The 22973-nt window shown below is 43.7% G+C and overlaps 1 pseudogene; it reads left to right on the forward strand.

The window, feature by feature from the left end:
- The first annotated feature begins 9828 nt into the window (after positions 1-9828).
- Positions 9829-22973, forward strand: part of LOC122910173 — a 50804-nt pseudogene continuing 37659 nt past the window's right edge.

The following is a 22973-nucleotide window of genomic DNA, read 5'->3' on the forward strand; positions in this document are numbered from 1 at the left end:
GAGCCAAAGCAGCGGTGGGAGCCCCATGGTGTCCCCAGACCCACACTCAGACCAGCTTTTGATTTTCTACCTCCACAAGGAACAGTTGGGGGCCAGGAAAGTTAGCTGTGCCTGCTCAGAGCACCTGTGTCTGTCTGAGCAATGACAAGCCATTTATGATTGGCAGCTAACCTGGGGAAACCCTGACTCCAAAATGTAATGCCATAGAGACAAAACATGTCAGGCAATTGATGAAAATGAATTTGCTATTCTTTTACCTTGAGGTCAGTTTTTGTTTTTGTTTGTTTGTCTTTTGATGAGCAGATCTTCTTGTTTTGTTTTTCTTGTTTTGTTTTTCTTGTAGTCATCACTAGATGTTTACCTTAGGCCCCATGGATGGTCTTTTATGTATTCCTTGTGCAAACCACAGCCAAGGACACTTTCAGCTCCATGCATCTGTCTCTTGGTAGGTACTGGCCCCAGGGAAGTGGCTTAAAAAAAAAAAAGATAGTAACTGGAGAGTTTCTCTTCATCATGCAACAAAAGTTCCCACACACTGTAGTGAGACGGTCTGCAGGAAAGCTATGCACATACACCCTTAGCGGGAATTTCAGGAAGAGTCCAAATGGAACATTATCACCATCATAGCTCTGTTTTTTAATAGTTGGAAAGTGGAGTTTCAGGAAGGTTAAGTAACCTTCATTAGGCCACACAGCCTAGCCCTCTGGGGCTTTCTGCTCCAGAATGGAGACAGTGACCCAGCTCCCCCGCTGGTGCTTACTGCCTGCAGGCATTGGCTGTGTGGTCTCCTTGAGACACCCGGAACTCTGGGAAGGGAAGCAGTGTTGTCATTCCTGTTCTTCGGGTAAGGAGTAGGCTCAGAAAGGTCAAGAAACTTGCTCAGGATCTCCCAGCTGGTGAGTGGACTGTCAGGCTCCAGAGGTGTCTTTTTCTGACCCTGCTGATGGGCTTCATCCTCCTCCTCCGTGGGCAGCTCTCCCCCTACCCTGCCAACAGGCCACACTGTGGGATTGCCTGCCTTCAAAGTGTTCCAGCTGTCTTTGGCTTGAAACACTGGAGCTTGGGGAGAGAAAGCACTGGAAGGGGGTTGGGGGGAGTCATGCCCTCCTGTAGTGAACCTCTAAACTTGTTCCCTGGGGCCTGACTCAAATGGAAGAGGGCGTGGGGGTGTGTGTAATTGACTTTTTGACTGTGAAATTCACTTAATTCTCTTCTGTCTTTGCCTGTGCAATTTCTTCTTGTACATTGCCTGGAGGAATACCCTTCAATGTTCAGAGGCACAAAACAAGTAAACACTGTTTACTTGAAAACAGTTAAAAAAACACTGACCAGCACCAAACCATTCAAAATAAGAAGTGTTAACGGATAGGATAGAATGTGAAAGTCCCTTAGGGTTAATCCCCAGAGATTACCACTTATTTTTTAATGACTTCTTTTATTACAAAAGCCATACACATTGAACACTACATCAGAATGAATTAAAAGCAAATGCATGCTTCATTGCTCAGACTTCCTTGGTAGGCACAGGGTCTGAGACCACATCCATGCATACAGCTTGCCACATGGTTTACCATGTCTCCCCCCCATTGAGCCCCTTGATTTTTGACTCAGAGTATATAGGTTAGGCAAGCACTGACTTGTAGTCCTTTTGAAACAAATCAATCATGAGGCTCTGACCTTCACAGCACACGGCCCCCTGGCATCCACCTGCACCCTGCACCCACCTTCCTGCTTCCTGCTGGTCCTCAGACTGTCTGCCCTTAAGGCCTTTTCACACACCCTTCCCTGCAGAGGCTTCTGGTCCCCCCAGGTATCAGCTTGACTCTCTCCCTCCTCTGAGAGCCACCCTGAACTTACCCACTGAATGTGTGTGTGCCACTGGCCACAGCACACCCCTTCCCTCACATCTCCTTTTCACCTTTAGATTCTGACATAATTGCCCTGTGATCTGGTCTCCTCCCACTAGACTGGAACCCCCTGAGGGCAGGGATGATTTGTTCACTGATAGAGTCCCAGCACTGTGCCTGGCACACAGTGTTCAATACACGTTCATTGGATGAGCAAATGTTGGACCCATCTTTGTCAAGGCCGAGGAGTAAACAGTCCTTCTGCTCTGTCCCCCAGCTTCTCCACCCCACCCCTCTGCACTTCTCGCATCAGTAGCTTCCTCTCAGCTGCTTTCATGTGGCATTTAAGCTCTGGGAAGCTCAAGGTTTGTGAAGTCCACTGCCCTCATTTTATTTGTAAGAACCCTTACGCCCACAGGTGAGGGCTCTTGGCAAAGGGAAGAATGACTTCCGTGGGGCATTGTCACCAGAGATTGTCATAGACAAGCCCAGGAATTTTAGATGTATTTTGCCAGCCTTAAGGACACACAAAATAGCTTATAAGTCTGCCTTCTCTGAGCTCCAGACCAGGTCAAATTACTCACATGGCACATCACTCACACGGCACCCTGTACTTTAAAACACTTTACACTCATAACTAAGGAAAGAAATAACTGTGATTTTGCAATATCCTCTTTCTCCACTAAGCAGTAAGCTTCAGAAGCCCAGAGTCAGTGTCTATTTCACTCTTTGGTCTCCCTGGGACCTGGCACAATGCCAGGCATATGTAGTAGTGTTTTGAGGACAGCTGACTCACTGTCTCCTGTAGTGCTTTGCTCTGTTCTGGCACACTGGGATGATTGACACTTTGCCCATTCTGCTAAAGACATCCAGTGCCCCTGCCCTCCCAGATCCATGAAACAAATTCAGAGACTACTGCCAAATGGATAGCATTACCAGCTTGGGAATAGAGTGTCTCCGTGAAGATGTCCCTATTTCTCTCTGTGGAGTGGTAGGAGTGACCTAGGAACTCAAAGAGAGACCTACACTCTCACTTGCAGCCAAAAGCACTCACAACTCCTCTAACCAGAACTGTTACATCAGAATTATCACCATAACAAGAAGTCTGGAGGTAGGGAGTCCAGGGTTGATGCAGTGACTCAACGATGCCATCAAAAACCCAGGCTTATACCGTTCTATTCCACCACCTCATGGTCACAAGAGGGCTGTTACCGTTCAAGGCATCGACTCCACATTCCAGGAGGAAGAAAAAGGAGGCAAAAGGGCCAGAAATCTCTCTCCATTCAACAGGACACATACCTTTCCCAGAAACCTCCACATAGCCGACTTCCACCTACATCTCAGTGGCTTGAACTCTATCCTGTGGCCACACAGGGCAACTAGAAAGGTGAGGATTCACCTGCTGAGAGTGGGCAAGCTGAAGCGGTGAGGGAGGAGTGCGTATTAGTAGCTGTAGAATTAGCCAGCAGCATCTGCCAAGACTAGGAAAGTTATTTTTTATACAACTGTTTTTGTGGGCTTTTGTGTTACAAAAGCAATGAGTACACATTGTTACTTTAGAAAATAAAGATTTAAAAATCTCTACAGTCCCATCACACAGAAATAACCACTGTTTATTCCTGGTTCATTATCCTTCCAGTGGGATATATATATATATATATATATATATATATATATATTTTTTTTTTTTTTTTAACATGGATAAACCACACTATGGGATGTCTTGTAATTAGCCTTTTCACTTGATTTGGTGAAAAATCTTTCCAAATCATTAAATATTGTTTACAGAATCACATTTTCTGTCTCTCTGTTTCTTGAATTAGGTACCATGGTTTGTTTACTAGGCCCCTTCATGTTGGCCCTTGTGATGTTTATAAGGGCATCGGGTGACAAGCCGACCCTGGTGACTCTCCTTGGAGCTAAATTTTTGTTCAGCACTTCCCCCTTCCCAGACAGTATCATAAGGGAATAATCTTGGACATGCACCATCTGGGGAGCTTTGAGATACCCTACCAAAGAGCTTTGGCCTGGACAGATGGTTTCAATGTATCTCCCCCTCCCCCCCAGCAGATTCCAGTGCCCCTCTCTCCACCAATCTTTCACCAACCCTGACAAAAAGACTGAGGCAACAGGGACAGTAACCTGACCCAGTCCCCTCTTTTCTCAGCTGACGGGACAAAGGAATGACTTGCACTATGGTCCCACAGCTCAGCCAGCCCTGGAACCCAGGCCTGGGCACTGTATCAAGCCACCTCCTGGAGCACCCATGGGTAGAGAGAAGCACTGGGATACAGGAGAGTCCGAAGGGCCTCGCGAGGCAGGAAGAGGGGCCAAGCATTCTCAAGAGAGGCGTTGGGGGCACAATGCCCAGTAGGTCATGGGTATGAGCAGTTCTAGGTCAGGGAGTCACCCTGGCAAGACAGATTTGCCTCTGTCATACCACCGCAGTGCTATTCTAGCTGTGGGACCCTAAGCTGCTCACTTCCTTGTCTCTGGGGCCCATAAAATGGGGGAAAGAGGGTTCGGGTCCAGATTCTCTTGCCAGCCATTCATGCCTGTTAGGAACTGAATTGTCTTCCTTAAGTTCATATGTTGAAACCCTAACCTTTAGTGCCTTCGAATGTGACTATACTTGGAGATAGGTCCTTTAAGGAGGTAACTGCAGTCAAATGAGGTCCTAAGGGTGGGGCCTTGATCTGAAAGGACTAGTGTCCTTTTTAGAAGAGGAAGAGATACCAGATCTCTCTCTCCCTGAGTATGCACTGAAGAAGGATGATGTGAGGACACAGCAAGAAGTTGGCTATCCATAAACCAATTTAAAAGGCCCCAGAAGAAACCAAACTTGTCATCCCCTTGATCTTGGGCTTCCAGGCTCCAGAACTGTAAGAAGTAACACTCTGTGGTTCAAGGTCTCCCATGCACGGCACTTTGCTATGGCAGCCCGAGCAGACTAGTCTGATGGGAGACTAGTCCCCCAAGGTTCCCCATGCGCGGCACTTTGCTATGGCAGCCTGAGTGGACTAGTCAGGTGGGGGGATTGTTGTTGCCTCTTTGGCGTTCTGAACCACAGGTATCAGATACTGAGAAAGTGGAGGCAGATTCTTTCCAAGCCATGAATACTTGGTGTGGCAGATGCTGTGGACACCCACACACTCTCCAGGTGGACTCTGGTTCCCGTGGTCATAATGAGCAGTTCCCTGCATGCTGACTGCCTTCCCCCTTCAGTTCTATACCTGAGGCTCTTCCTGGGGTCCCCTGAGCCTGCTCGGCCTCTGCACAGACCACATTGGCCGGGATCAGCAGGGAGACAGTGCCCCTGGGGCTGTCTTCCACCAGTGAGGAAGAGAAGTCAGAATGGTCCCAACATTCTGTACAGTTCTTCAGACTGTCCCCAGCAGGTTCAAGCACATATTGACCCACTCACTGATGCCCCTTTATTGGCTCATACTCCTCCTCTCCCTTACTCCTCCCATTAGCTCCTGCTTCTTGAGATCTCTTCTCAAATAAACCCCTTGTCCTAGTACCTGCCTGATTCAAGGGGACTCAAACTAGGCACATAGGATATCAACTGCTGTATTTTGAACTCATGACATACTAGGTGCCTAAACATACACACTATCCAGATAGAATGTATTCTTTGGGGACAATGAGCAGCCACTGCAGCTGTAGAGCCCAAGTCCTTATCACGGGGACTATGACAGCTAAATTAATGACCACCCCCACAGAAATGGAACCGGGAGTGTTCAAGCTGCACAGACCTGGGTTCAAATCGCAGCTCTGCCTGCCTCTCACAAGCAGGGCTATCTCAGGGTAAATAACTGGCTAGGTCTCCATGTTATTAACTGTGGGAGTGGTAGTAACACCAGTCTCACAGGATTGGTGAAAGGCCCAAGGCAGATAACATGGGAGAAGTGCCTGGCCCACAGGGTGTGCTCAGCAAAGGTAGCCAGCTTTTGTTTCTGAGGCAGCTATGGAGATGTACTGCTCAGCTCGGCTTCCAGAAAGAACTTGCTGCTCCGTGGCAAGGAGCACAGTGAGCTGCACTTTCAGCTGTGTCTCAGTCTCCAAACCGGCCTCTGCTCAGGCAGCCCCCAGCCTGTGGCTGAGCACAGCAGAGCCCCAAGGCCAGCCCTTTCCTTGCAACCTGAAACTTCTCTGAGGGGAATCTTTGCTCAGGAGCTCCCCACTAGACCAGCTGAGACTGCATCAGACCTATCTGGCAGTTGGAAGTTCTCCTGCCCAATTCTGCTTTCTCCCCTTTTTACCCTTCACTGGCATTGTCCCTCCACTCTCCCCATCCACACTCCCAAAACCTCTCTCATTCCTACTTCCCTCTCAGGTGGGTCCTCTCAAAAAATGACGCTAAGGCATCTTTCCCTTCCTCCCTTATTTCTGAATAGACCTATTACACAAAATAGCAGCGACACAGAGAGGTTTTCATAGGTTTCCATCTGAGGGTCCCTAGTCTTTTAATCCCAGGGGAATCCCTCCAAAAAAATTAGGATCACTCAGGGCCCTTCCACTGCAAACAGCAGAAATAGACCTTAGTTAATTCAATAGGAAAAGGAACAAGAACTTATTGGAATGCCATGGAATACTCAGTTATTTAAGGAAAAGCCATTAAGAACCAGACTCCAAAAGGATTGGGACCCAGTAGCTCACAATCTCCAAGAATTATGAGCTCTTTTTTTTTTTTCTTTCAGGACACCACTGTTGACATCAATAAGCTCCAGTCAAAGTTCAGTCCTTGTAACACCCTACTTAAGGTTCAAATTCCAGGGAAAATGTGTCTAATTGGCCCAGGAGGTGGGGGAGCACCTTGCAAATCAACAATTTTTTTTTTTTAAGATATTTTCACAATGCGTCATTTTATTTTTCTTTTCTTTTTAAAGATTTTATTTATTTATTTGACAGAGAGAGGGATCACAAGCAGGCAGAGAGGCAGGCAGAGCGGGGTGAGGGAGTTGAGAGGGGGAAGCAGAGAGCTTGATGTGGGGCTCGATCTCAGGACCCTGAGATCATGATCTGAGCTGAAGGCAAAGGCTTAACTCACTGAGCCACCCAGGCACCCCTCAACTCTTTATTTATTTATTTTTTTAACTGATGAACAGAACCCCTGACATTCATCCAAAGCAAGACCAAGGTGTCTTCAGGAGGTGAATGGATCTACCATTGTAGTAGTATTGTAGTGAATGGATCTAACATGGCTGTTAGTTTTGATAGAACCAAACAAAAGAAGCGATGCCCACACTGCCGCAAATCATGCCAAGAGCTCAAAAGCAACGCATTGCTTATATATCTCCACCCCCCCACTCCTGCCCAACCACCAACCATTCCTTCCCTTAGTGTTTTGAGTTTCTTGAGCTCAGTATCATTGTACCTGATCTTAACATTTTCATCTCCCCCAAAGTATCAGATGTGCAGTCAAGAGGAACCTACTCAAACTATTTCAAGAACACCTGCTTGGGCATTAAACTGCCTCCCTTGCCTCCAAAAGAAAAGCAGCCCTTCCCTAACCCCTCCCTCCACTCCCCACCCTGATGCAAGACATTCCTGACAGCACCAATTGCATCCTTAGGCTCTCGGGAATTTTGGCAACCTTTCAAAGGTTTCAGGATTTATTAAGATCTTTAAAGGCTATTTCACCATGCTCTAACTTTTCAGATTAAGCTCCTTACCCCAACCCTAAAGTACTTTTGAGAGTTGAGGATATTCATTAACATGCAAGAAGGCTTACAGTTGGGCCAGGAGGGCCCCAGCAGGTGAGGGTGTGCCTGTCCATTTTCTTTAGGTAGGGATTCACCTTCAAACGTGGAAGGCTGTTGCCTGCCACAACCTGTGATTCTCAGTCCAAGGACTTGTGGGGTTTTGCTTTTGTTTTGACTGCTCACAGGTCAAGCTGCAAGTGTAGAGCTAAAGCCTCTGGGAGGAGCAAAAAAATCTTCCTGTCACCCAAAGACAGGAAGATTCGCTGCACAAAACCACCACCGTCCTTGCCCCTTGGGAGGGTAACAAGATCTCCCAAAGTTCCTCAGGAAACAACCCCTTGTCCTGAACTCCCCTTGTCTGCAGAGGTCATTTCTGAAACCTCACCAGCTGCCCCCTCTTCCCTACTTCACTGCCCCATTCTACCGCTGATTCCTTAGATCACCTCCCCCCAAATTACTTGCACATAAAACCTTGTCTTAGTTTATATTCCCCTAGAAGCAGACCTCAAGACAAAGCCTCTTTGAATCTGTTTGTTTCTCTCCAGAAAGACTTCGAGAACAGCAGCACCCCTCCGCTGCTGGTGGAGGTGAGGGAAGGAAGCATCAGGCAGAGGCCCCCACCAGCAGGGGAAATCCAAGTGCAAAAGCTACCGCCTTGTCCCCTGAACCACCCAGGAGACCCGCCTCTGTGTACAGAGCTGCAGGTTCTGCCCTCTGGGCCTGGGAGGACCCAGGAGGCTGCTTCTGGGAATAGAAGGGATGCAGATGCCAACAGCCTTTCACTGCCTATAGGCGTATTTCACACTGACAGACTACCGGGGGTGTAGGACTATTTTTATTTAAAACACCGGTTGCCATGGTAACATCCACATGACCCAATACTTATTCTAAGTCACACAGAAAATACCCTTGGGAAGGGAGAGAGAGAAGCCCTGTGAGAATGCAGTGCAGCTCTGGGACTCAAGCAGCCAGCGGCAGCTCCTGGGAAAAAGAAGGCCACCCCAGCTCCTGTGTCTGAGATCATGCTCTTCCCCCTGCCTGAGTCCTCCAGGACTTTCACTTTGCAATCAGTGAAGAGGTTTAAAGGCCTGTGACGGGTGCGATGATCTGCCGACGGGCTATAACTCCTTCTAGAAGTCAGAAGCTCCCCTGGAGTGACCTACTTCACCAGTCAAGACGGGTGCTAAGAACGGGCCCTGGGCACAGGGTGGGGACACTGGCAGGGGAACCAGCGCCCAGCCCTGCTCAGCTTTCCAGAGTCTGCTTGGGCTGCAGGGAGTTCACAGGGCTGCACACAGCCTCTGGGGCAGAAGAATGGGGGCTGGGAAGGCAGGGCGTGCTGTGCCACCTGGAGGGCACCTCCAGGGAGAAAAGGAAACCCTGGGAAAGGAGTTTCTCCAGAGGGAGAGCTCATTCTGCAGCAGCCTCTACCTGCATGCCTCCCTGACCCCGGTGCATTTCGGCTTCCTCGCACCTTGAGTGGTTTCTTTACCTCCCCGTGAGCCTCAATCCCCGCTGGCAATGGTAACAATGAGGCCCTCAGAGACATGGAGGACCCAGGTGGCCTGGCCAGACCTACCAGGCACTGGTCAGAGGCCATGTAGCTGTGCTGGTTCAGTGCAGTAATTAGTGTACTTCATAACTGTTAACTTTAATATGGGGGGGGTGGGGACCACCCTTAAGAAACACCAACAAAGGCAAATGACACTATGCCCTTCCCTTCTCCAGGCAATTCAGTAGTGATAACAATTAAAACAACATCTCACACTGATTGAATACTTAATATATATGAGAGTTCCTGGCTCATTTGACCTTCTCAGTAACCCGAGAAGGAGCACAGTAACATGGAGTCTGCAGATGACAAACTCCAACAGTTTTCCATCAGTGAGCTTTGAGTAACTAAGTAACTGCTGAAGCCGCTGCCACGCTGTGGAGCCTCATCCTGAGCCCAGATCTGTCTGACTCCGCAGTAAGTGCTTTTCTATCCCCATCATGCTGTGAAAGTAACCACCTCGGACTGCCTGGCCCAGGAAGATGGTAGCCAACGAGCGGATGTTGGAAGTGCACATGGAAGCAGGGAGGGGCGGATTCTGGCTTTGTGAGTGATGATTGAGCTGGAGGGTGTTAAGGGCTGGCCGCTGGTCTGTTGGTCTCAGCTCTTTGTCCACTCTCGTTATGGTCTCTTCACTGTCCAGGTCTGGTTTGGCAGCCATCATGACCCCTCCACATGGTCCACATCTATCATTCTATTCTGAGACCCCAAGGAGGGAGGAATGGCCCAGGAGGTACTGTTGAAAAGGTACTACTATATTTTGAGGCAGGTGAGACATTTGACCTGGGTGAGGAGCGTAGGGATGCTGAAGTCAATGCCCTTCTAGGCTCCAGCCCTATGAGGCAGATAGGGGCTCTTGTGGGATGGCTCCTGCTGGTTGGGTATGGCCACCAAGAATGCCACAGAAGTGCAAGAAGGTTTAGGACTTTAGCAGGACCATGACTTCCTTAAAGTCTTTGTTTTTCCTACTTTTAAATGGATGTGATTTGTACCTGTAGCAGATGCTTAGTGTCCCACTCACAGCTGCTTGGCTTCCTCAGGAAGCTGCCTAGGGATGATTTCACAAAGTCCATGGCTTTCTTCCTGACAGCATCCTCCAACCACAGCAACGAGCTCAGCTGAACACTTGGTGCAGGCCACCACTGCCCAAGAGTTAAGTCTCCAAAAGCAGCCTTAACCAGTGAGGATGTGGCTGGCAGAGATTCTTTCAAAGAGTCCTCACAGGGCTAGAGCCCTAGGTGCCCACTATGTAACCTGCACATTCATGCCCACCCACGTCCATTTTTCTCCCTTCTCTCTCACTCCCCCACACTATCATCATGCTTCCTGAGACCACCTCCCAAATAAATCACCTGAGTCTTTGTCTCAGGGTCTGCTTTGGAGAGAACCCAAAGTAAGGCACCACCTCATATGGTTCAGGGAATCGTGAATGAGGATGCATGCCAAGCTCTGAGTACAGGGAACACTGTAATGACATCTCACATCTCTTGTTATATATCATACATATTTGGGGGCTGGAGTGGTGTGTTTGGCTGCAAGTTTACTTTGTACATTTTGGGGCTGTACATTCCCTGAACTAGAAAGCCCCCAATCTGGGATCTGGTTTGGCTCTAGTGATCAGCCACCAAGTTCTTGATCCTCACATGGATCCTTGAGAAAGACTTTGCCTTCTATGTTGGTTTTTCTAATAGAATTCCCCTATAGCCCAAAGGAGAAGTTGGGTGGAGTAGAGCAGGCATCAGACAAAACGGGCAGTTGGTGATCTCTTCTGTTACCCTGCAGGCTCATGGCGCCTTCTTGCTGCCCAAAGAGAAACCTTCCCCCATACAGGAGAGCCCCTGGGCTTCCTCAGTCTAACTTACCTCCGCTACCTGAAATAGAGCTGTACGGTGAACACCCGTGTCCTGCTGCTCTCCCTCACCGCAGGCACCTCAGCCCGAGGAGCAGGGCAGGCATGTACCTGGCTATTCAGGGGAGAGCTGGAAGCCAGCCATTCCTTCCTTCACACTTCCCCCAGCCTTCAGGTTTCTTTTGACTCCTGCTTTCAGCTGCAACTTTCATATGCTTTTTAAATTCTACTCCATAATGTTTCCATATCTTAGAAAAATAGAACCAAGGCCACACCCCTGCCAACATGTTGAATAAGAGTCACATTTCCTGCCCTCTAATATAAAACCCCTTGATTTTATTTAAGCTGTTGGCTTTTGTGTCCTCTAATTCCATAGGCTGCTTTGTGTTTTCAGAAAAGAAAAAAAAGAGAGAGAGAGAGAGAGAAATCAGAACACATGTGACAGGATATTTGAATCAGAAAATTAAAAAGAGGTTTTCTCGTCCACCCACAGCACCCTCTCCTATTTAGAGCAGAGAGCCTCAAACTTTCGTTTAGATGAGAGCCACGGGGAAGGGAGGAGCTTTTTAAATGCAGCTCCTTAGTCCCACTCCAGGAGGCTGATTTTAGGCTTTGAGATTCTTTTTTTAAGCTGGGACGCTGGTCATTCCAATAAAGGTCATATTTGGACTCTCACTTTGTTCCTTTAAATCATAGTTTCTCAAAGAGAGGTGTCCCCAGAACACCCCCATGTCCACCTCTGCCCTAAGCTCCCAGAGACGTTCAGAGGATCAGAGAATGCCGCCTCTTTGCCTGTCAAAGGCAAACAAACAGCTTGAAAATCTGATGCTTCACAAAGAATGATGTCCTTCAAGGATTGAAAGCCCACAAATGAACCAGTTTGTTCATTTTTATTCTATTCTACTGCATGCATATGATTTTTTAAAATCCATGATTATTTATAGATATCCTAGGACTATGAGGTACCTATCATGCCCATTCCCTAAAGATGAAATTTATTATATCAAACAGTAACAGAAAAAACACTCAGGCTCCCCCTTGGAAGGGTTTGGTATAGACATAGCAGGTATATATCCTGCAGAAAGAAGTCCTTGGGGGCTTCCTGGCATCAGAAGGGCAGCATCTCCACCTCCATCCAAGATTCTTGGTTAATTCTGCTCAGAAATATTCCACCTGCACAATTCCCAGGCTTCTTGTTTGACACTCAATTGTCTCCATTTGGATCAAGACTTAGGAAAAACACACACACACACACACACACACACACACACACACACACATGCAGCACACACATATACATGTATGTGTATACATGTATACATATATGTATGTGTGTATACATGTATACGTGTGTGTGTGTGTGTGTGTATCAGCATCAAAATAGCTAATAATAGAAGAAATTTTTCAAAAATTTCAGACAGGCTCATAGTGATACAGTGATCACCTTTCAGAAGACCCAGCCTAGCCTACCACCACCACCCAGAGAGGCTAATCTATTTGTTACCTACAGGCACCTAAGCAAAAGCTTGCTCCTTCACACTGGATCTTGAGAGAGATTCTAGGGGACAAAAGTTTATGCCTGCTTTAGATTATGTTGCAGATTTAACTAATAGACAGGGAAGGAAGTTAGGAAGCCCTGAAATTCTAGTTAGAAGGAGTTAGGCAGAAATACATTTCTGTCCTCATCAACCAACTCTGTCACAGATACGGAGGGAGTCATAGACTCACACACAGACATGGAGGATAACCTCTCATTAGGCCTGCTAAGTCCCAAAGGAGGCATAGGCCCCTTTCCAGGAAGGAGTCATTCTTAGAATTAGAAGATTTGAGCACATTATTTTTAAATTTTCTACCATGTTTCCATCAGTTCTCATGAGATGGGTGTCCGGGAACACTGCATCACTGTTTCCGCTGGCTAAGGGAATGAAGAAGTAGGACATGGAAGGGTTCTTTATTGAGCTAGTTTACTCCTGGAGGTCACCAGAGCTTAATGCCACCCCCAGAGACACTATGGGAGCTGGTGTAGAAAAAACATTTGAAAGAACCGGAGTATCTGTTACTTGAGTCCTACTCCCAGGGGCTGTTAATTTCCTGGAGCCTCAGGCCTGCCCACCACAGTTAGGAAAAATGTCTTCTGCCACCAGACTAAGTTAAGTCGTCAGGTGACAAAATGTAGATGCAGGCAGCTGGAAGTCTGATGGGAGGGTGGTTAAGAGCAAGGGGACTGGGCACCAGCAGAGGGCGCTACAGATTCTCAGGTTAATAGAATTATTTTACTTCTTTGCTGTTATTGTCAGTAAGACCAAGGGAAGGAAAGAAAGGGATGAAGGTGAGAAAGTTCACTCTAGTCACCATATTTCTAATGTAGCAATTCTCAAGATGAACTGGTATGAAAACATTGTGATATAATTTCACATGAAGCCAGAGCATACTGCTTTTTTAGAATATAAGTATAGAAAGAAAAGTTAAGTAAAATATGTTTGTCATATATAGGAAATGAAGTAGTGATCCCCAAATTGATAAGTCTTAAGTAAACTGACTCCTGGGACAGGTGGCAGATCCTGAGAAGTTTGGTGGTTAATAAATAGCTGCATGGGTTTTAAAGGTTTGGAAAACACTGCCAGTGTGAGTAAAAGCTGCACAATTACTCCTAAGTCCCTGTCCCCCAGAAGCATGAGCTCCCTTGCACTTCTGGGCTGACTGCAAGTAAAAATTCCATGGACCTCGCCAGGTTTGGAGAAACCTCAAGGGCAAAAAAGCAGAAAGAAGCTGTGGGACCATTCATGCTGTACATAGAGGTTCACTGCTCAGATATCCTTTAATGAACCTGATGCAAGTCATCTCCTGTTATTGCATCCTCGTATCTACCACAACACTCACCCCAAAGCCATGCTGTCCCTGGTTGCTTCCCTCTAACAAAAGTACGAAAGAGCCACTGGAACCAGATCATTCTTACCCAAAGCAGGAATCCTCTAAAAGGCAATCTCTGTACACGAACTCCCCATTGCCCGGGCCGAGATTACCTGGAATTATACTGTAGTCTGAGGAACTCCCTGCCTACTTTTGCTTCTTCCCCTTTATGCTTCACAGAATTTTCCCCTTATAAACCTTTTGTTCATCTAACCCTGCTTTGGCATCAGCCTCTAGGAGTACCTGAAGTGACACAAAGCTTTGAGAACATTATTAGTTGGCATGGAGCTGTCCAGAGCCATAGTGCTGAAATCAGAAGTAGGCCAAGGAGATGTAATACAGGAAAAAAATATATCTGTATTCTCCCTCCTAGCTGTGAAATCATTAAATGGTGTAAATATTCCCTTGGTTCTTCTTAGCTGGGGGAAGTAGCTGATACTTTCAAAAGGCTTCTTTAAATGCCATGAGGTATAAAATGAGATTACCACAAGACCACATAGAATAGTTTCCATGAGTGTTGCTCCCAGGAACACAAATGCTGCTAAAATCTGCAAAGTCACTCTCAGTTGTTCACAGCTCCAAAACCAGAAGTAGGGTGGCTTCTACCCCTTCTGATTTCCAGCTTCTTACAACTGTCTTACAGCAACGATGCCTGACAGGAACCCAGTTGGCAAGATTAACTGGAAATGAAGCTCCCTATTTTCAGCCTTCAGAGTGCAAACTGGAAAAGAGAGCACTGGAGAATGTGAATAAGGCTAAGTCCCACATATGATTCCTGGGATGAAGGGCAACCATTTAATGTCACTAGATGGCACTGTCTCATGTGGGGTCAGGTGTCCTTGCCCCACAGAGGTGGTGACATAGAAAAGAGAGGGCACTAAGCTTGGATTCTGTCGACAAGACTTAAGTCTCACCTCTGCTGGAGACCGGCTATGTGACCTTAGGAGAGTAATATGATCTCTCTTAATCCCAATTTAATACCTAATTTGTAAAGGAGAGGTGGGGGCTGGACCAGAGATTCTCAAACAGTGTTCCAAGGAACCCTAGGAGGGTATCAAAGAACATTTAGAGGTTACCGTGAGTCTAAAAGCGGAGAAGAGACCAGGACCACCTCAACTAGAGTAACCTCACCTTTATCTGATTCTCATTCTAGGGTTTTCCAGGTTTTTCACTGAAACTTAAAATAAAAATTTGAAAAACTTATGCCCAGATGGTCTTTAAGACCTTTTCTACCCTTATCTTGGAAAGGTCTGTGGGACTGTTCAAAATCTGATTCCTGCCTCACAGAAGTATATGAACTTTGGAAGCTACCTAACTTCTCTGACTTACACTTCTTATCTGTAGAATAATGATATTATCACTAAATAACTACCTGTGATGTTATTTCAGGTGATTTTCACACACACCAAAGCCATACCCATCCCTCTAGGAGAGTTGCCATCACTATCCCCATTTTATAGTTGAGAAAGCTGAGGTTCAGAGAGTGTGAGTAACAAATCCCATTATTCAGCAAGCAAATAGCTCAATATCCGTCAGACTCTAACATCTATGTTTTCTCAACTCTATTGCCTGTATGTTTTGATATGAGGATGAAATAAAATTATAAATGCTATAATGTTTTAAAAATCATGATATAAAGCATAAAGAACTACTATTCTATGGATTAAAAAAAAATCAGACCCATCTATATATTGCTTAGAAGAGACTCATTTCAGATGTAAAGACACACACAGACTGCAAGTGAAAGTATGGGAAAAAATATTCCATGAAAATGGAAACAAAAAGAAGGTTGGGGTGGCTATATTTATTTCAGACAAAATAGAATATGAAACAAAGACTGTAATAAGAGACAAAGAGGAGTATTACAAAATGATAAAGGGATCAATCCCACAAGAGGACATAAAATTTATAAATATTTATGCATCCAACATAGGAGCATCTAAATATACAAAGCAAATTAACAGAGCTAAAGGGAGAAATAGCATTACAATATTAAAGGGGACTTTATTATGCCACTTACATCAGAAAGATCATTCAGAGAGAAAAATCAATAAGAAAATATTAGCCTTAAATGACACATTAGACAAGATGGACTTAACAGATATATGCAGAACATCCCATTCAAAAAGCAGTAGAACACTGATTCACATTAAACATTCTCTAAGATAGACCATATGTTAAGCCACAAAACAACTCAATAAATTTAAGAAGACTGAAATCCTATCATTTAACCATGTGGTATGAAACTAGAAACCAATTACAAGAAGAAAACTGAAAAATTCACAAATATGTGGAGATTAAACATCTTTGTGAACAACAAACAAGTCAGAGAAATCAATAGAGAAATTTTTTAAAAATCTCGAGAAAAATGAAAATGGAAACACAATATAGCAAAACTCACATAGCAAAAGAAGTTTTAAAAAATTCATAGTGCGGGGGACGCCTGGGTGGCTCAGTCGGTTAAGCGGCTGCCTTCGACTCAGGTCATGATCCCAGCATCCTGGGATCGAGTACCACATCCGGCTCCTTGCTCGGCAGGGAGCCTGCTTCTCCCTCTGCCTCTGCTGCCTCTCTGTCTGCCTGTGCTCGCTCTCTCCCTCTCTGAAAAATTAAAAAAAAAAAAAAAAAAAAAATTCATAGTGCGGGGTGCCTGGGTGGCTCAGTGGGTTAAAGCCTCTGTTTTCTGCTCAGGTCATGATCCCGGGGTCCTGGGATCGAGCCCCACATCAAGTTCTCTGCTCAGCGGGGAGCCTGCTTTCCCCCCTCCCCCACCTACTGTCATCTCTGTCAAATAAATAAATCAAATCTTAAAAAAAAAAAAAGAAGAAGAAAAGAAATTCATAGTGATAGGGCACCTGGGTGGCTCAGTGGGTTAAAGCCTCTGTGTTTGGCTCAGGTCATGATCCCAGAGTCCTGGGATCAAGCCTCACATCAGGTTCTCTGCTCAATGGGAAGCCTGCTTCTCCTCTCTCTGCCTGCTTCTCTGCCTACTTGTGATCTCTGTCAAGTGAATAAATAAAAAATCTAAAAAAAAAAAAAAAGAAAGAAATTCATAGTAATAAATACCTCCCTCAAGAGACAAGTAAAATCTCAAGTAAACAGCCTAACTTTACACCTTAAGGAACTAAAAAAAGAAGAAAAAACAAAGCTCAAACTTAGTAGAAGGAGGGAATAAAACACTGGAGTAGAAATAAATGAAACAGATTAAAAAGAAAATAGGAAAAGTCAATGAAACTAAGAGTTGATTCTTTGAAAAGATAAATAATACAGAAAAGCTTTAGCTAGATTGACCAAGTAAAAGACAAGAGTCAAATAAACAAAATCAATAATGAAAGAGGAGACATTATAACCGATACCACAAGAATACAAAGGATCAGCAAATTATATGTCAAAATTTAATAATCTAGAAGAAGTAGATAAAATTCTAAAAACAATCTTCCCAGACTGCATCATGAAGAAATAGCAAATATGAACAGATGGATTACTAGTAAGGAAATTGAATCAATAATCAAAAACTTCCAAACAAACAAAAATTTAGGACCAGACAGCTCCACTGAAGAATTTTACCAAATATTTAGAAATATTGGTGTTAATAAAGAATTAACACCAAACATTTTCAAACTCTCCCCCCAAAAATAGAAGGGGGGGAACACTTTTTAACTCATTTTATGAGGCCAGAGTTACCTTGATACCAAAACAGACAAGGACACCACAAGAAAACTATAAGCCACTATTCCTAATGAACATAAATGCAAAAATCTTCAAGAAAATATTAGCAAAATGAATTCAACAATACATTAAAAGGATCATAAACCATGATCATTTGATATTATTCCATGCAAGAATGCAAGCAGATTCAACATCTGTAAATTAGTCAATGTGATACATAGTAACAAAATGAAGGATAAAAATCATGTGATCATCTTAATAAATGCAAAAAAGCAATTGACAAAATTCAACATCCATTTATGGTAAAAACTAGAGTGCTTATAAAGAGAATGTAACGGGGCACCTGGGTGGCTCAGTGGGTTAAGCCTTTGTCTTCAGCTCAGGTCATGATCTCAGGGTCCTCAGATCAAGCCCTGCATCGGGCTCTGCTCAGCAAGGAGCCTGCTTCCCCCTCTCTCTCTGCCTGTCTCTCTGCCAACTTGTGATCTCTCTGTCAAATAAATAAATAAAATCTTAAAAAAAAAAGAGAATGTACCTGAGCATAGTAACAGCCATTATGACAAGGCCACAGCTAAAAACACATTCAATGGTGAAAAACTAAAAGCTTTATCTCTAAGATCAAGAAAAAGACAAATATGCCCACTCTTGCCACTGATATTCAACATACAATTGGAAGTTTTAGCCAGAGCAATTAGGCAAGAAAAAGAAATAAAAGGCATCCATATCAGAAAGGACAAAGTAAAATTGTCACTATTTGAAGGAGATGTTACAAACCCTAAACCCTAAAGACTCCACCAACAAACTGTTAGAACTAATCAACCAATTTAGTGAAGTTGCAGGATACAAAATCAATAGACAAAAATTTATTGTGTTTCTATATACTAATAATCAGCTATCAGAAAGATATATTAAGAAAACAATCCCATTTACAAATGCATCAAAAAGAATACAATACCCAAAGGAGGTAAAAGACCTTCACACCAAAAACTATAAGACACTGATGAAAGAAATCGAAGAAGATATATATCAGTAGAAAGACATTCCATGCTCATAGATTGGAAGAATCAATATTGTGAAAATATCTGCACTACTCAAAACAATCTATAGATTCAATATAGCCCTTATCAAAATTCCAATAACATTTTTCTCAGAAATAGAATAAATAATCCTAAAATTTGTATGGAAGCTCAAGAGACCCTGAACAGCTAAAGCAATCAAAAGAGTAACAAAACTGGAAATATCAAACTCACTGATTTCAAACTATACTACAAAGCTATAGTAATCAAAATAGTATGCTATTGGCATAAAAACAGACACATAAATCAATGAAAAAAAAAATAGAAAGCCCGGAAATAAAATCATACACATAAGGTCAGTTAATTTACAATAAAGAGGCCATGATATACAATGGAGAATGGATAGTCTCTTCAACAAATGGTGTTTGGACAATTGGGCAGTCACATGCAAAAGAATGAACAATACTATCAGGGCACCTGGGTGGTTCAGTGGTTAAGCATCTGCCTTCAGTTCAGGTCCTGATCCCGGGCTCCTGGGATCGAGCCCCATGTCAGGAAGCCTGCTCAGCAGGCCTGCTCCTCCCTCTCCCTCTTCCTGCTACTGCCCCTTCCTGTACTCTCTCTCTCTGTCAAATAAATAAATAAAGTCTTAAAAAAAAAAAAAAGAAAACAAAACAAACTACTATCTTACACCATACACAAAAATTAACTGAAAATGGATTAAAGACTTAAATGTAAGATCTGAAAGCAGTAAGTTTGGTCTTGTCAATGATTTTTTTGGATTTGACACTAAAAGCAAAGGTGATACAAGCAAAAATAAACAAGTGAGACTACATTAAGCCAAAAAGCTTTTATGCAGCAAAGGATACCATCAACAAAATGAAAAGCAGCCTACCAGGGTGCCTGGGTGGCTCAGTCAGTTAAGTGTTTTCCTTCAGTTCAGGCCATGATCCCAGAGCCCTGCAATGGAGTCTTGGGATCAAGTCCTGGCACTGAGCCTCCCACTGAGCCCTGCACTGAGCCCACACTGGGCTCCCTGCTCCCTGCTGAGCAGGGAGCCTGCTTCTCTCCCTCTCCTCCCCACTCCTGCTGTCTCGCTATACCTCTCTTTTTTTTTTTTAAGATTTTATTTATTTATTTGACAGACAGAGATCACAAGTAGGCAGAGAGGCAGGCAGAGAGAGAGAGGAGGAAGCAGGCTCCCCACAGAGCAGAGAGCCCAATGCGGGGCTCCATCCCAGGACACTGGGATCATGACCTGAGCCAAAGGCAGAAGCTTTAACCCACTGAACTACCCAGGTGCCCGTCCCTCGCTATCTCTATTGCTATCTCTGTCTCTCTCTTTCTCAGATAAATAAAAAGTCTTTTAAAAAATCTATCAAAAATGGGATAAAATATTTGCATATCATATATCTGATAAGAGATTAATACCTACAATATAATGAAAACTCATACAATACAATAGCAAAACCCCCAAATAATCCAACTGAATAATGGGCAGTAGATCTAACTAGACATTTTTCCAAAGAAACTATAGAGATGGTCAACAGACACATGAAAAGATGCTCAACATCACTAATTATCAGGAAGTTGCAAATAAAAATGAGATATCACCTCACACCTATTAAAATGCCCGATGTCAAAAAAAGAAGAAATAGTAAATATTGATGAGGACATGGAGAAAAGGAAACCCCTGTTGCTCTGTTTGTAGGAATGTAAATTGGTACAGCCATAAGGGAAAACAGTATGGAAGCTCCTAAAAAATTTCAAAATAGAACTACCATATGATCCAATGATTTCACTTCTGGGTATTTATCTAAAGGAAATAAAAACATTAACTCTAAATAAATATGTATCCCCATGTTCATGATAGCATTATTTACAATAGTCAAGATATGAAAGCGACTTAAGTGTCCACTGATTAATGAATGGATAAAGAAAATGTGATATATATATGTGATATATATATGTGTGTGTATATATGTGTGTGTATACATATATATGTGTATATCTACATATATATACACGTGTATATATACACACATATATACACATATATATGTGTATATATGTGTACACACATATATACACATATATGTACACATATATACACGTGTATATATACATATATATATGTATATATATATACACGTGTATATATAAACATGTATATGTGTATATACACGTGTATATATGTATGTATATACACATATGTGTGTGTATATATGTATACACACATATATATACACACACAGAGATATACAATGAATATAACAATATAATACAAAAACACAACACAATATAATCCAATACAACAATACAACGAATACAACAATACACATATATACAACTGATGGGGTCCGTGATCAAAGGAGAGAGACTGATACAAAGCGAAGGTCAAACAAAGCTTTATTTCGTGTCAGCACCGAGAATCAAACTGACCAGCTGAGGCCGTCTCTTATGGAGAGAGCGTCCGCCCCCAGCTTCACAGACTAGCTTTTATAGAGCAAAGGCCATGTGGTTGAGCCTGGCCAATGAGATTGTCTCCACCTGGCCTGACTCGTCCTTACATTCTCGGCTCTGTTATCTCCACCTGACCTGACCCGTCCTTGTATTTGGGCTCTGTTATCAGGGACTGGTCGACCATATTTTACTGGGTTCCCAGACTTGCTTTTAAGTAAGTTTCGGGGTGGGGGGGGCGGGCAGGTCAGTTTAAGTTTTACTGCACAAACAACAAAATGGCTGTTTAACTGAGATGGAGTCACTCTGGCAAAGTAGGCCCCTACACAACGAAATATTCAGCCATAAAAAAAAGAAGAAAGTCTTGCTCTATGCAATAACATGGATGGAACTTCAGGGTATTACGATAAGTAAGTCAGACAGATAAAGACAAATACCCTATGATCCCACTTAGATGGGGAATCTAAACAAAGAAACAAAATGAGCTTATAGATACAGAGAACAGATTGGTTGTTTCCAGAGGTGGGGGATGGGTGAAATGGGTGATGGAGGTCAAATGTACCAAAAAAAGAGAGAAAGGAAGGAAGGAAGAAAGAAAGAATTATTACTCTGTTTTAGAGTCAGAATTACTTTTGTTCAAGTGAACCTAATTCCCTTCCATGGTACAGTATCATGTTAAAAATCTCTCTGGATTATAACTCACTTTAAACAGGATTTACAACACTTGCCCATCATTAATTCTGGATTCAGTTCATGCACCACATCTGACAAGCTGGGCCCTGCCTCTTCTTTCTACCATGGACCTCTGCCACCTTTGTACAAGTGTCAAATGGTGGTTAAGGACTAGTTTGGTTCTGGCGCCAGATGGCCTAGGTATCAAGTGGCTCTTGCATTTACAAGCATTTTGGCCTAGTTTAAGTTACTTATTTTCTTTGCCTCAGTTTTCTCTACTGGCAAATGGGGATGCAATGAGTTTAACCAGCGGTTCAGTTTGAGGGAACAATGCTCCACAGAAGACTTCCCTCACTTCTGACTCCAACTACAAGCTGGAAAAGTTCCCAAACTATCCCCAGGTTCAACAATTTGCTGGTAATATTCACAGAACTCACTGAAAGCTTTTATACTCACAGTTTATTACAGTGAAAAGATACAAGTTAAAATTAGCCTAAGGAAGAGACTCACAGGACTGAGTCTGGGAAGGGATCCAAATGCAGCTCTTCCAGTTGTCCTCTTTCCATGGAGTCCTGAATGGCCTTACCTTTCTTTAGCCATGATGTGTAACAATACACCAATCAGGGAAGGTCACCCAAACCTTTGATGTTTGAGTATCTACTGGGGCTTCACGAAATACTGATTATGTGGCTAACCTTTAGTCCTCAGTCCCTTCTAGAGGTTGGGCTAATACCTTTAGTCCCCAGTTCCTCCAGAAGTCAGAACTGATAAAGCATGACCCAAAGTCCCTATCATAAGTCACATTGCTGGACTGCCTGGTGGCCAAGGCCCCCAGGCAAACAAAGGCACTCCCATCAGGCAGGCAAGACATTCCAGGGACCTAAAGATCAGCCAGAACTTTCAGGGGTTCATTGTGAGGATTAAATGAGTTAACATGAGTCTACTCAATGCAATTCCAATATCCCAAGTACTCTGAAAACTGGGGTTTTCTCATAAATCATTTAGTGGCAAAACCTTCATCCCAATTAGTGAGAATTTTCATTTTTCCACAGAAATATCCCACATTTTCCTACAGAGAGATCACTTGCGTGTGATTTAGGAAATAGTGCCACAAATCCCACTGGGATGTAACAGTATAATCAGCATCTATCACACATTACTTTTCTAAAACCCAAAAAGCACACCTGGCCCTAGGGACTTGGATAAGGAGTTGTGGGCTGTAAATGTTGGTACTAATAAATTTTTAGCATATAGTAACCATTCAATAAATGCAAACTATTATTTTTTACT

This window comes from Neovison vison, chromosome 6, assembly GCF_020171115.1.
Source record: "Neovison vison isolate M4711 chromosome 6, ASM_NN_V1, whole genome shotgun sequence".
In the NCBI taxonomy this organism is placed as follows: domain Eukaryota; kingdom Metazoa; phylum Chordata; class Mammalia; order Carnivora; family Mustelidae; genus Neogale; species Neogale vison.